Here is a 12,163-nt window from a genome sequence, read left to right on the forward strand (position 1 = left end):
GACTTGATCTGAACTGATATTTCAGATCTTAATTTCTTCACTTGGGAAAATTAGAAACTATTTTTAAGTACTTTCTGCAGGCCACAATTTGGCTGCTAAATGGTAGTTGCGGGATGGTTCACAGTTACTTAGAGATGTCAGATGCCCTCAGACATATGGTCAGATGCCCTCAGACAAATCATACATAAGATTTATGTAGTCCTGTGTGGAGCCTGAAGTTGGACGCAGTGATCCTTCTGAGTCCCTTCCAACTCAGGATATTCTACGATTCTGCACTTCTATGTCAACAGTGTGGATATCTACAGATGAGCTAGGCTCCATTTAGTCAATGACATAAATAGGTCAAGTCACCTGTTTTGGATGAGATGAGTCAAGGTACCCTTCATGTATCTTTTTTCTCTTAATTGTAAAAGGTGTTGAGCACAATTTGATCCTGTGCAGTCTTATACAGAGACCTCTCCAGTTTGACAGATGAAATGTGTCATGAGACACATAACTACAGCCCAATATCATAGTGAAATTTCAGTTAAATAGTTTAATACAAGACATATTTAACTGGAATGCCAGCAAAACTCAGCTCAGACCTGAGCACAAGTTATGATTCAGCTCACATATTTTTATAGCCATAAGAGTTTCAGAAGAAAATAGTGTCAAGAACTGATGATGCAGCACCTGTATTCACTAACTTAGGTAATATTTCACCATCAGAAATAAATATTGTTTCAATACAAGTTTTATTTCCATCATATCATATGAATATTCAAGCTGAAAACTTACCCAAAGTACAGAGAGGTGCCTGAATGCATTCAAAAAACAGTTCTTCAGTAGACTGAGGTACTAAATGGATTGAATTTATACTGCATGCCAAGTTTTATCTGATGGTTCATTAACTCTTATACCCCCAAGTCATCTAGAGAAAATGATATTAGTAGTTTGAATATATTGAGAGCAAAGCCAGAGCATATACCAAAGCACACATACAACTGTGCAGCTGAAGAAATTTGCAGAAGGACCTAATGAAAGAATTTCCCATCTGATCAGTACCAGTAGAGACTGAAGTGTGAGGATCCAACTTGGAGGCCAAAATATTGAAGAATGCTTCTTCTAGCATGTGAAGTGAATTTCCCATTGCTGCTCTGCTCAGTGATTCTTAGGATGTTTTGCTGATCTTGGTCCTGTTTTGAGCTGTCTACTCTTTCTCATCCCTGCATCTTGCTCTGTGCTCTGTTGGTTTTGTTGAATTTTATTCTGTAAGCCTGCAAATTACCCCCTGCCAACTTATATTTTGGAGGTTTGATCCACCTGCCTTTCATCCATGTGCTATCACATCTGCAGAGGTTATTTCAGCAACATCATACATGCCTTACACTTGAATTTGCAGGTCGATTTCTGTCTTTTCCCATAGGATAAGTACTACTATTCTAAATATATTTGAAAAGTACTTTATTGGTGAAGAAAATAAAGACCCAAGAGTTGTAAGGTCATTTATCTCTTGCTATCAGGATGCATTTGTGCTTTTATTTGCACATTTTCTGGCAGATTCTTTCTTCCTGTGACAGGCTTGAGACGTATTGCTTTCATCTCCTCTCAGGGAAATGAAAGTCCTATATGCTAACAAGAGTCTGTTGAAACAGGCTTGCACCACACCATGATCACCTGACCTGAGTTTGCTCATTCCATAACAGCAGGATTTCAGTCACGCAATTTTTCAAAAAATTAGTCATCTAGTATTGTTACATCTATTATTATTAGATAAGCTATCTAGGCTCCCTTAGCAACCTAGAGATTTTCAGAATTTGAAAGATGTCTTCCTGTCCTCTTTATGGAGAGTTGCAAGTACCCACAATGGTCACATGTTTGCAATATTTTCTTTCCTGATTTAGATGGGAATGTAAGTGATGTAGCAATTGGAAAGTGTTAACCCACTCTACTGTACACTACTTCAGAGCCTTCAGAAACCAAGTGCCAGCCAAACTTGCCCTAGGAGGAGGGAGAAAGCTTTCTGCTCCTTGTGGAGGAGTCTGGGCATCACAGAGTCTGCCAGTCCCATATTCCTGCCTTTCTGTCTTCTTCCAAACCAACGAAGACTGTTATCCAACACAATTTCCCCATGACTGCCACTTTAAGTGGAGCTGCAAGCAAGAATTCTGAGAGGTTGCTGATAGGCAGCTGGAAAGGAGATCAGAGCATAAGCAAAGCTCACTCTAGGTCCATCAAAGAATAAATTCTGCGCAGTTACAGTAGAAATTATACTCCTCTAAAAGATAAAGTAGAGACTTAACTCAGAAGTAAAATAAAGCCTTCAGGGCTCAACCGACTGAAAAGTTTGAGGAAAAACACAGATTGCAAAGATGTCAGTAGTTTTAGGATGCATGCTGTAAATCAGTCTCAAAAATGTGCGGGTTTAAGTAGACCGCAGTTATCTCTCTGTCACAACAAAAAGGAAACTGCTTATTTTTGAGCAACATTTCAGGTGTAACGACATTAGCATGTAGCAATATATCTTGTCACTGTAAGTACTTTCTATTGACAAGAGAGAATTTCTGGTTAATTACCTGGTTTTTCAGAGCTCTTACCTATTCATTTTTCAGCCGGGATGTATTGACCATTTGGTGATCTCTGATTTCTTACAAAGTCATCCTGCCGTTCAGTTTGCTAATCACTTACTGAAGAATGTCCTGGGAATGTCTCAACTTTCAAACCAGTAGTGTGTTTTCTACTGCTTAAGGTTGTCAATAAATTTAGCAGGTCCAGCAAGGAAAACACGTCCCTATTTGTCAGGCACAGGAAACACAAGGAGATGCTGTGCATCAGTTGTTTGACTTTGATGAAGATTTTTGCTTCAGGTCTTTGACAACTTTTTGATATATATTGTAAATACAGCATTACGTCTTGAGTAATCCTTACAGGAGCAAGGAATTATTATTATTATTGTTTTAATACTCATGTGTAGAATCACACAAATGCATGTACGCACCTTCCATTTTCTCTTGCACCTCAAGTGAGAGAAATGACATGGGGAAAAATTTCAGTTTCCATCAGAGACAACAAACCTGTTCTCCCTCATGAAAGATTTATCATCCCTGATACTATCACATTCTCAGCTTAACATACCTTCACCCTACGTACGTGAGGGCCCTTTGCCCAGTTGTGGATACTTTTCACCATTCTTTACCATGGGTGTTTTTTCTGTCAAAGGGGAATCCAATAGCCCAGTTTCCAGTAACTGAAATAACTTAACAACTACTTAAGCCAATTCTTGTTCATCTTGTTCATCTTTCCTAGAATTCTACAAATTCTAGAAAAAATTGTCATCTTCATTGTACTGTATAACCTGATGAAAAAATAAAAGGCAATAAATAAGGAAGAGAAAGAGACTACAGAAGATATAGGGTAAAATAAAGAGCATGAGAAGGAACTTCATACTCTTGTCAGTCTCTCTCAAGCTCCTGTAAGGTTGATTCAACTATCTCCAGATTTTTCCCATTTACCCAGTTGTTTGTAATCCCACCAAAAATCAACAGAAATCTTCTATTTTCAAATTGTACGTGATGACTTTTGAGGAGCGAGTTTAAAATTCATTACAGGCATAAAAACAAATCAAGTTGACAGAATGCTCAAATATACAGTGCTACTTGGATTTATAATTGAAAAACCCTCTGCTGCATGAAATGAGTGAAAAAGAGCAGATGAACTAGCAGACAAGCAGGAGATCAGAATTAAACAAATTTGCGTAAATAAATCCCACTTACTTATCAGATACCAAGAATTAATTTTCTCTGTATTTGGCCTTTCTGTAAGATAATTTGAACAAATACTGGTTGGGTCTGAAAGGCAGAGGGCAACCAGATTATTTTCTATTATTTAACTGTTTTGTTTCATTTAAATAGGCAGACTATAGCAAGGGCATGTATTCAGTTCTTGATTGAAAAGGAACCCTAAAACGATGTGTCTGAGCATGAACCATAACACTGTGGGCTCAGTTCTCTTCTGGGGTGTTCTAAAACTGCTGTTTTGGAGCAAAACTTATTTTTCAGATGTGCACCAACTGATGCAAAGTAGACATCTGGTTTTGCCTAAGCATCATTGCAAAGACCACAAGAAGATTTTGGTTGGAAACGTATATACCTGTACACTTAGTGCTAGCTTTGTATCCAATCTTAACAAAGTTTTGCATCAAGTATAAACAGCAACTTGTTTTGGATCATTTACTTAACCGTACACATCATTGTACTGAGCAATCATGGACTAAACATTTAGTGTTGTCTCTTTAACAGGTTATCTGAAACATTTAGAGTTGACTGTCTTTCATTCCCCTCCCCACCCAATCCCCAAAACAAACAAACAAACAATAAACAGCTATAAAAAACAATACATTGATAATAAAAGCTAGATAAACTGTTGAGCTGGCCAAACAGGATGATAATCCTTGGTATTTATGTATGTTGCAGCGTCAATGCCTCAAAAGAGGTCTTGGGTGGTAGCAGGAAGCCACCTTTAGTGCTGAGGCAGTGCTCCATGTAATTGTGCTCCATTTCTCATTGAATTTGTTGGGACACTGTACAGGCTAAAACTCACAAAATGCTATGTTGCTGTTCTGACCACAGAGACAATAGGCGCAAGTTAGTCCCAGAACACATAGTGACTCTTCCAGTCCTTCCACCCTATCAGCAGCATAATTGAACTGACACTGCCTCAGGATTAACCTTTTAAAGAAAGGAAGTGAGGGACTTTGTTTGGGTTTTTGTTTGTTTTTCATTTGTTTTCCTCCTATGATCATTTTACCCCGACATTTCTCCTGGGACCAAACTAATTTGTCACCTTTGCTTACAATATCCACCAATTTCTATAACAGTGGGAGACAAATGAACATTCTCAGATGAGGGAACTCTTGAAAGTGGTTAAGAATAAGAAAGAAATCTATTTAGAGCCTGTGCCTGAGCTCTTGAGCTCAGTGTAAGGAAAGTAGTTGCTGAGAGCAGTATTTGAACAGTTATGTCTGTCTGCTGAAAGATATTTCGGAAGAAATATTGCATCAAAAATGAGGAAAAATCTTCAAATCATTGATAATCTTATTTATATTTCTGGATTTCTGATGCAATAAATTCTGTTCAGTGGAGACTTATTTTGTAGTTGCCATACATCAGTAGCTGTGGCAGGGGTCATCACATATACATTTTTTTCATTTAGTTTAGTCATTCTTCCAGGAAGATGATCGATGTAAGTACCAGTACTTACATTACTAAGTTGTAATCATTCAGCACTGAATACTTTATGAATAAAAAAAGCTAGCTACAAACGACCCATAGGTTCAAAATTTATGTCCACTTTCATGCAGTAGCATGTCTATGGGGTGAGGAAAACCCTCATGTTCAGCTTGGATAAACATCCAGAAGTTCAAAGACTTATCCGAGGAGTCTGCAAAATAAGCCAGAAGTCTCTAGCCTGGAGAGTTTTTGTGCTTTTTGCAGCAACTGAAAAATTAAACTTTAAATCAATCTTATGAAATCTGTAACTTTCTTCTATTAAAGGGCTAAAGTTTGAGTTATACTGCGGTTAGAAATGGATTGTAAGGGGAAAAATGCCTAAATCTTGTTAAAAAATATTATTTTCCTCCTTGTAAAAGCTTTGCTTAATAACTTAGGTGAATATAAATTTTTTATAGATCCAGTCATAATCAACTAATTTAAGCACAGGATAGGACCTGGGGAAGTTTCATTATCATTAACTTTGACTCCCTAGATGCCTTTCCCTAGTTTATCTCTCTACTCAACTTTTCCAAATTACCTATTTGGGAAATTACTTAATTGCCCATCTCTCAAGAGTTCTCTGTGAACCATTTAATTAGTCTGTAAGGCATTCTCAAAACTATCAATTTATTTCTTTTTATTTATATTATGCCTGATTAATAAGTGCTTGAGGTGCAAACTCAGTTCAAAGTCACTGAATTTTTAATTTAATCTTATTTATTTTTTGATTCCCACAGACTGGGCAGAAAGAGAGACAGTGACTAAAAAGCTCAGACTTCAGATGTAGCACCTTTCAGTTCTTCTCAGTGTCTGGTTTAACTCCCCAGTCACCCATTCCCTTGACTAAGTGACAGAAAAGGTCTATTTCTCAACTCCAGAATTAGATGATGATGATGGTAATTGCATTACATTTTCTCCATTAGTTTCAACTTATCCTTTTAATTAAATTGTAAAGGAATGACAGATCCCCTATGCTCACACTAAGTCTTTACTGAAAGTTCAACATCCCAAGTGGGACTTGAACTCCCATTATCACAGAGCAAAAGTTCAAAGCACTAAAACAGGAAACATTAATGTGTCAAGCAAGTAAGCTAGCACTTACAAGGATCAATTTTCCACTTAGGCATCCTTTGCCCAATTGTGCTCACTCCCACTGAATCTATACCCACTAATGGATCAAAGATGAGAGGCTAGGAATTCTAAAATCATCAATTCCCGAGACTCATTAATATTACAGTTGCACCCACTAGCATTATTACAAGAGGAAGCTCTTTACAGGTTTGTTTTAATAAGGTTTTTTTTGTTATTGTTTGTTTTAATAAGGTTTTTTTTGTTATTGTTTGTTTTATTGTTTTGTTTTGATGGGGTTTTTTGACCCATCTTAATACTTCAAATTAACTTTCAGATTGGCCAATCATTTATTCAATAAATTTCCATGGATATTCAAAAATATTAAGCTACTATAGAAGTAATAAAAAGAAGGACAAAAGATATTTTAAGTAATGAAAATACTTTTATTTCAGTGGCATATGTTCTTTTTGGCTCCCACTGTAACTGCTGGCTCTAGTAAATCACCACAATTCATAGACTCATAGACTCATAGACTCATAGACTCATAGAATCATAGAGTGGCCTGGGTTGAAAAGGACCTCAAAGATCATTGAGCTTCAACCCCCCTGCTGAGTGCAGGGTCACCAACCACTAGTCAGTTCCTAATGCATTTTTCTAGTTCTATTCAGATGAATAAAATTTTTAGAATATATGAATTTACAAACTTCTAGCTTAAGCTTATTCACTTAAACTAATACTCATACTGAAAACACAGAAAAAGAAATCAGTGAATATTCTGAGGACAGTGGAAAAAAATAACTTTGAATTTTTAGGGTATTTTAAAACTATTTGGAGGTCCTTTTCAATTTTTCTGTTTTCTTTTTTTTCTTTCTTTCTTTCTTTCTTTCTTTTTTTTTCTTTCATTGTCAGTTTTAGGAGATTACTATAATGAATTTCAGTTGACTGGCTGTAATGTCCTCAGTCTCAAAATTCCTGCATTCATGCAGTGGAATTGGAGCAAACTCAGCAAATCAATAGATGTACAACAGCAACAGCAGATTTCTAGATGAGAACTGAAAAATCCTGTTGATTCGACTGTCCTCTTGAGGTCTCTGTCATTGGGTGAAATGATCGCCTTGCACAATACTGTGATGCTAGTGCCAGGAGCTAGAATAATACAGGAGCACCTTTTAGACTTTGGTATTATGTGATAGCTGGACTGATCCTACAATGTGACATGTGTCACATAAACTGATATGCCACACAATAAAACAGGCAGTTTTGCTATTAAGAAGGTGTTCTTTAGAGGCTTCATTAAAAAACCTTAGTTTTTGAAAGATTTTCTTAGCCTTAAGGTAAAAGTCCCTGCTGGTTAAAAAATCAGTGATTCCAGGGAGAAATCTTCACATGAAACACAGTTAGCTTTGCAGTAGCTTCACACTCATAATTTGTGAAATGCAGTAAGCTTCAAATTATAAAATAGCTGCCTTTCAAAATCTAGGTACTTGGGTAACTTCTACAGCAAAAGTTCTGTTTGCATATTAAGATTGTAGCTACACATAGTCATATATTAAAAATGCAATAGCTTGCTATGGAAAATAATAGGAAGAGCTTGAAAAAAAATAGTTTTAAGGCACTCTCTGAGCAGAACTCTATTGCTTTCAATATCTTTGGAAATCATATGTATTACATATCAAATGGGAAACCGCAGTTCTGTTACTCTGTTTTGCACGGATTTATAGGGGAGACAGTATGAAAATTATTCGCACAGTAGTTAAAAAAAAAATCCCTGGTAGGTATAAAATTGCTGTGCTGTGAACAACCGACAAAATAATAGAAGCAAGGAGATGATCTGCATTCATTACAAATGAATATCTATATATAATAATTCACAACATTTAGAGGTTGTGAGAAATGAACATCTTTCTGTTGCTAAGGTTGAGCTGGTTTCTTGTTATAAGCCATATTCTGACAATTCCATACATATAATCAGTTGTAGGGGAAGCTGGTAGGAATCTCTACATTTAGACTGAGTAACACATTTCATTATGAAGTATTCCATTGACATTTTTTCCCTTTGAAAATGAGTAAGATCATTATCAACTGTCACATGGACATTTTTACATGATAGGAGATCTGTGCCTTATTTAGTGAACTGAGACACGCAATTCAGTTTTCAAGGGCAATCATTGATAGTTACTCAGTTTTGCAACCTTAATAGCATTTTTTAACCTCATTTATTTTCCCCTTAATAGCATTCAATGAATACCATTCTAATATCTACTTTCATTTTATGTCAAAATAGCTATTTGTTTTTAAACCTCAAACATGTCGATAGTATTATATTTTCCATTTTTTTCCTATGTTACTCACTCTTCTCTTAAAAACTATCTAATAAAAATGTTAAATCAAATTTAAATCACAAAATCCACAAAGTTATCTCTGACAAGCCAAATTGAGAGTCTAGTCATGGTTATACCTATGTGCAGCACCCATTTCTCTGCAATAGGTGCTGAACTGACAATTCATAAACACTGAACTTCTATCTAAATCCTCTCTATATCTTCTTTATCTGATGTTCACTGGTGGAAAGGCAAAGAGGAGAGAAAACACTTCCAAGATGAGCCAGGATTAGGTCATGTCCTCACTGATGGTTCTAATGGATGTGCTCTTCACATGTCAGGCAGGAGCTTATCATTTCATCCTCAAGATTATTTACTCAAGAAGTAAATCAAGTCACACTGGCTAGAGCATCTAATACTGTGTTGCAGGACTCTTAACTGGGCCATGCCATGCATCTAATGAGCAATAAATGTACTTAATATGCACCAAAATACTTTGGATGAGTGTTCTGTTCTATGTTTCCTTTCTAAATTTCATTAAGAACTCTTATACAAATAAAAGTTCAATATTGTTATCAAGAACAATCAGATGCTGTTGTAGGAAACTAAACAAATTTGTATGTATACCTTAAATTTGATTGCAGGCTATCACCATTTATATATATATTTATATATTTATATATATTGATTTTCCATTTTCTGATGGAACACTAACAAAACTAACATTACAGATGAAGAGGTTCATCACTCTTGAGCTAGGTAGATTCCATCCTTCTTTTTATAAACAAGCTCAATTTAAACCATTCAAAATATTAAAAAAAAAAAAAGTCACTCATTAATTGAAAACTGAACCCAAGAAAGTCAGTATAAAGTCAATAGGTAACAGGCTAAAGTTGAAGTATCTGTTACCCGTAAATATTTCACGACTAACTAGAGATTCTACTAATGAGTCTGTTTTTACACATACTGCCATTAAATCATGAACTCTGATTGTATCAGCAGAGTTACACAAAGAACAAATTAAGATCAATAAAAATCAGACATTATATTGCTGTAGAAAAGTTGTTTGGATTAAAATTAAAAACTCATATCTATTATCCTGGATTGAGCCGATGTGTGACTCAGGCAATCTTTTCTTCCGTTGAAAACGATGTTAAAAACACAGCACTGAAACTCATCCAAGACATTCTTTGTCTTTGCCATCCCCTTAGATGTGTTAAGATCTGAATCTAGCATGGACCAACTATAAGTCAGTTAAGTTAGAAATCTGTTTAGCTTGAGTAGTATACAATGAAGGTAGACACAGACCCATGCTTTGTGGAGCCTGTGGTGTCTAGAGGTTTCATTCCATCTACCTGCAGAAGTTTTCAGTGTAGGTGCCAATGTCTGAATGAACTATCAGTTCTCTGTACACTGGAAAATGACCACTGTAGAGCACCAGTTATTTCACCCCATTTAGTTCTCTGGAGAGAGATGAACTGTGACCCAAAATTGTCTGTTTTTCTTCAGTGACTATAAAAGGACCCCTGGGTGGTGAGCTCAGATGTCAGCATCTCTGAAATAAATAAAGGCCTGAGCTAGGTGAGATGAGTCTTATCCCAGCATGCATAAATTTCTCAGTGTGTGGAAATATTTTTATTACATAATTGCAAACTCAGTCAGAAAAAAAAAATGTTTAACAGAAAGAAGGATTTCAGTTTATTTTTTTCTTTTTCATCTTCGTTTTTGTAAAGAAAGTTTTCTATATGCATGTTTTAGTGTAAGCAAAAAGCAAAATATTTGTGAAAGTATGCTATTAATAACATTAATATTAAAAACATTTACTTTTTAGGTGGCAGATACATTTCCAAGAAAACTGCTTACATTTCCATCACTACTGAAAAACTAGCAGACCTCAGTCTAACACTTTACTGATACCACAGTACTTTAACAACCTCCTTAGAGTTCTCCCTTTTAATTTATATAGTGTCTACCTTTCATGTCTTTCCACATTTTTTTCACTACAGTTAATTGCTTCAAACGTTTTTTGCTTCACATTCTGCTTTTCCATCCATTTGCAAACCACATCTGAAAACATTTCTTCTTCACTGGTTGTCTCTGCCCTTTATCCCTCCCTTTTCAATTGCTATTATTTGGACCTTTAAGGTGTGCATTACCACTACCCAAAGCTTTGCAAGACATAATTTGTCTGAAAAATATTCAAATTAAAAGTAATGACAGTGCAGAATAGTATTATTTTTAATAATTAGTTGGTATGTAGTTCTGGGCTTTCTAGATTTGCCCAAGAATTGGCAGAACAATATCAGGTTCAAGCTGCTCATTGATTAATTTTTTCATAGCAATAGAAAAAGGATTCACAGCAGACAGATGAACTTGGTTTTCTAGTTATGCTTTACAATACAACATTTAATATCTTTTAAGAGATTAAATGCCTTACTTTTACTTAAGAAAAGGTAAACAGTTTCTCCTGAAGATGTTGGTTACGGGGATGATAAGGGCAGTCAAACTGCTTAGCTACTGTACAAATTAAGTCATATGCTTTGGCCAGATACTTTGAATGATAATGTAACACTGAAAGTAAATAAAGGCATGGCAACTTAAAAGCTCAATCTTGCTTTATCTCCAAATTTACAACTTAATATGAATCTACAAGAACTCTGAAATAGGCAATCTCTGTCATTATCATGTCTGTTTCTAAGATTTAAATTCCATATAGGAGCCCCAGGTTGACTTCCATCTCTTTGCACAGTATGTGAATGAACTCCTTGAAAAGGGTCCAAGAATATGTAGTCCATGCATGACAGATAGATTTGCCTTATCTAAAGCTACCCTAAACCATTTGTCCCACACAGTACATCATAGCAAGAGGTAGATGGAATAACTGAGGATTAGGGTATCTGGTCATAGACTGCTCTTTGTGAATCTCAGTTTATTGTTGTCAGAAACAAATTGAATAATCCAACACTGTATCATCTCAACGTACACACCCATTGCCATTTCATTTGTCTTCATGGGAACTCAGAGAAAGACAGGGGAGTGAGCAAATCCCTAAAAGGCATCTTCAAGGGGAAAACTACAGTGGTGTATTGTGCTGAGCTTAGCATATTACAGTATGGAAAGAAATGTGGGATATCTCAAAGGAATATAGGAGACAACACGTTTCTGGAATTTATAATGTCTTTTCCATCCAAAGATGTCAAATGTCTTAGGAGGAGATCAGGTACTACAATCCAAGTACAGCAAAAATGACATTATCTTACACATCACCTCTGTGCTAGATTATTGCTTTCTGTCAGTATCTAAAGCATATAACTGAGCAAAGTCTAAAGCAATTGGCAGTGCTTAGCTATGCCCTCTCTGAGCAAATGCATTACACTGCTTCCATGCAGCTTAAAAGCTGTCAGCATCAGAAAAGACTGATATGTCCTTCTTGGAAAAAGTTACAATTAAATGATAGTAGAATAAAAGCACATAAAAAATTTTTTTAGACTCCTCACTAAAATTCATTTAATCTTTATATTT

Source organism: Numida meleagris, chromosome 1 (genome assembly GCF_002078875.1).
Source record: "Numida meleagris isolate 19003 breed g44 Domestic line chromosome 1, NumMel1.0, whole genome shotgun sequence".
NCBI classification, from domain to species: Eukaryota; Metazoa; Chordata; class Aves; order Galliformes; family Numididae; genus Numida; species Numida meleagris.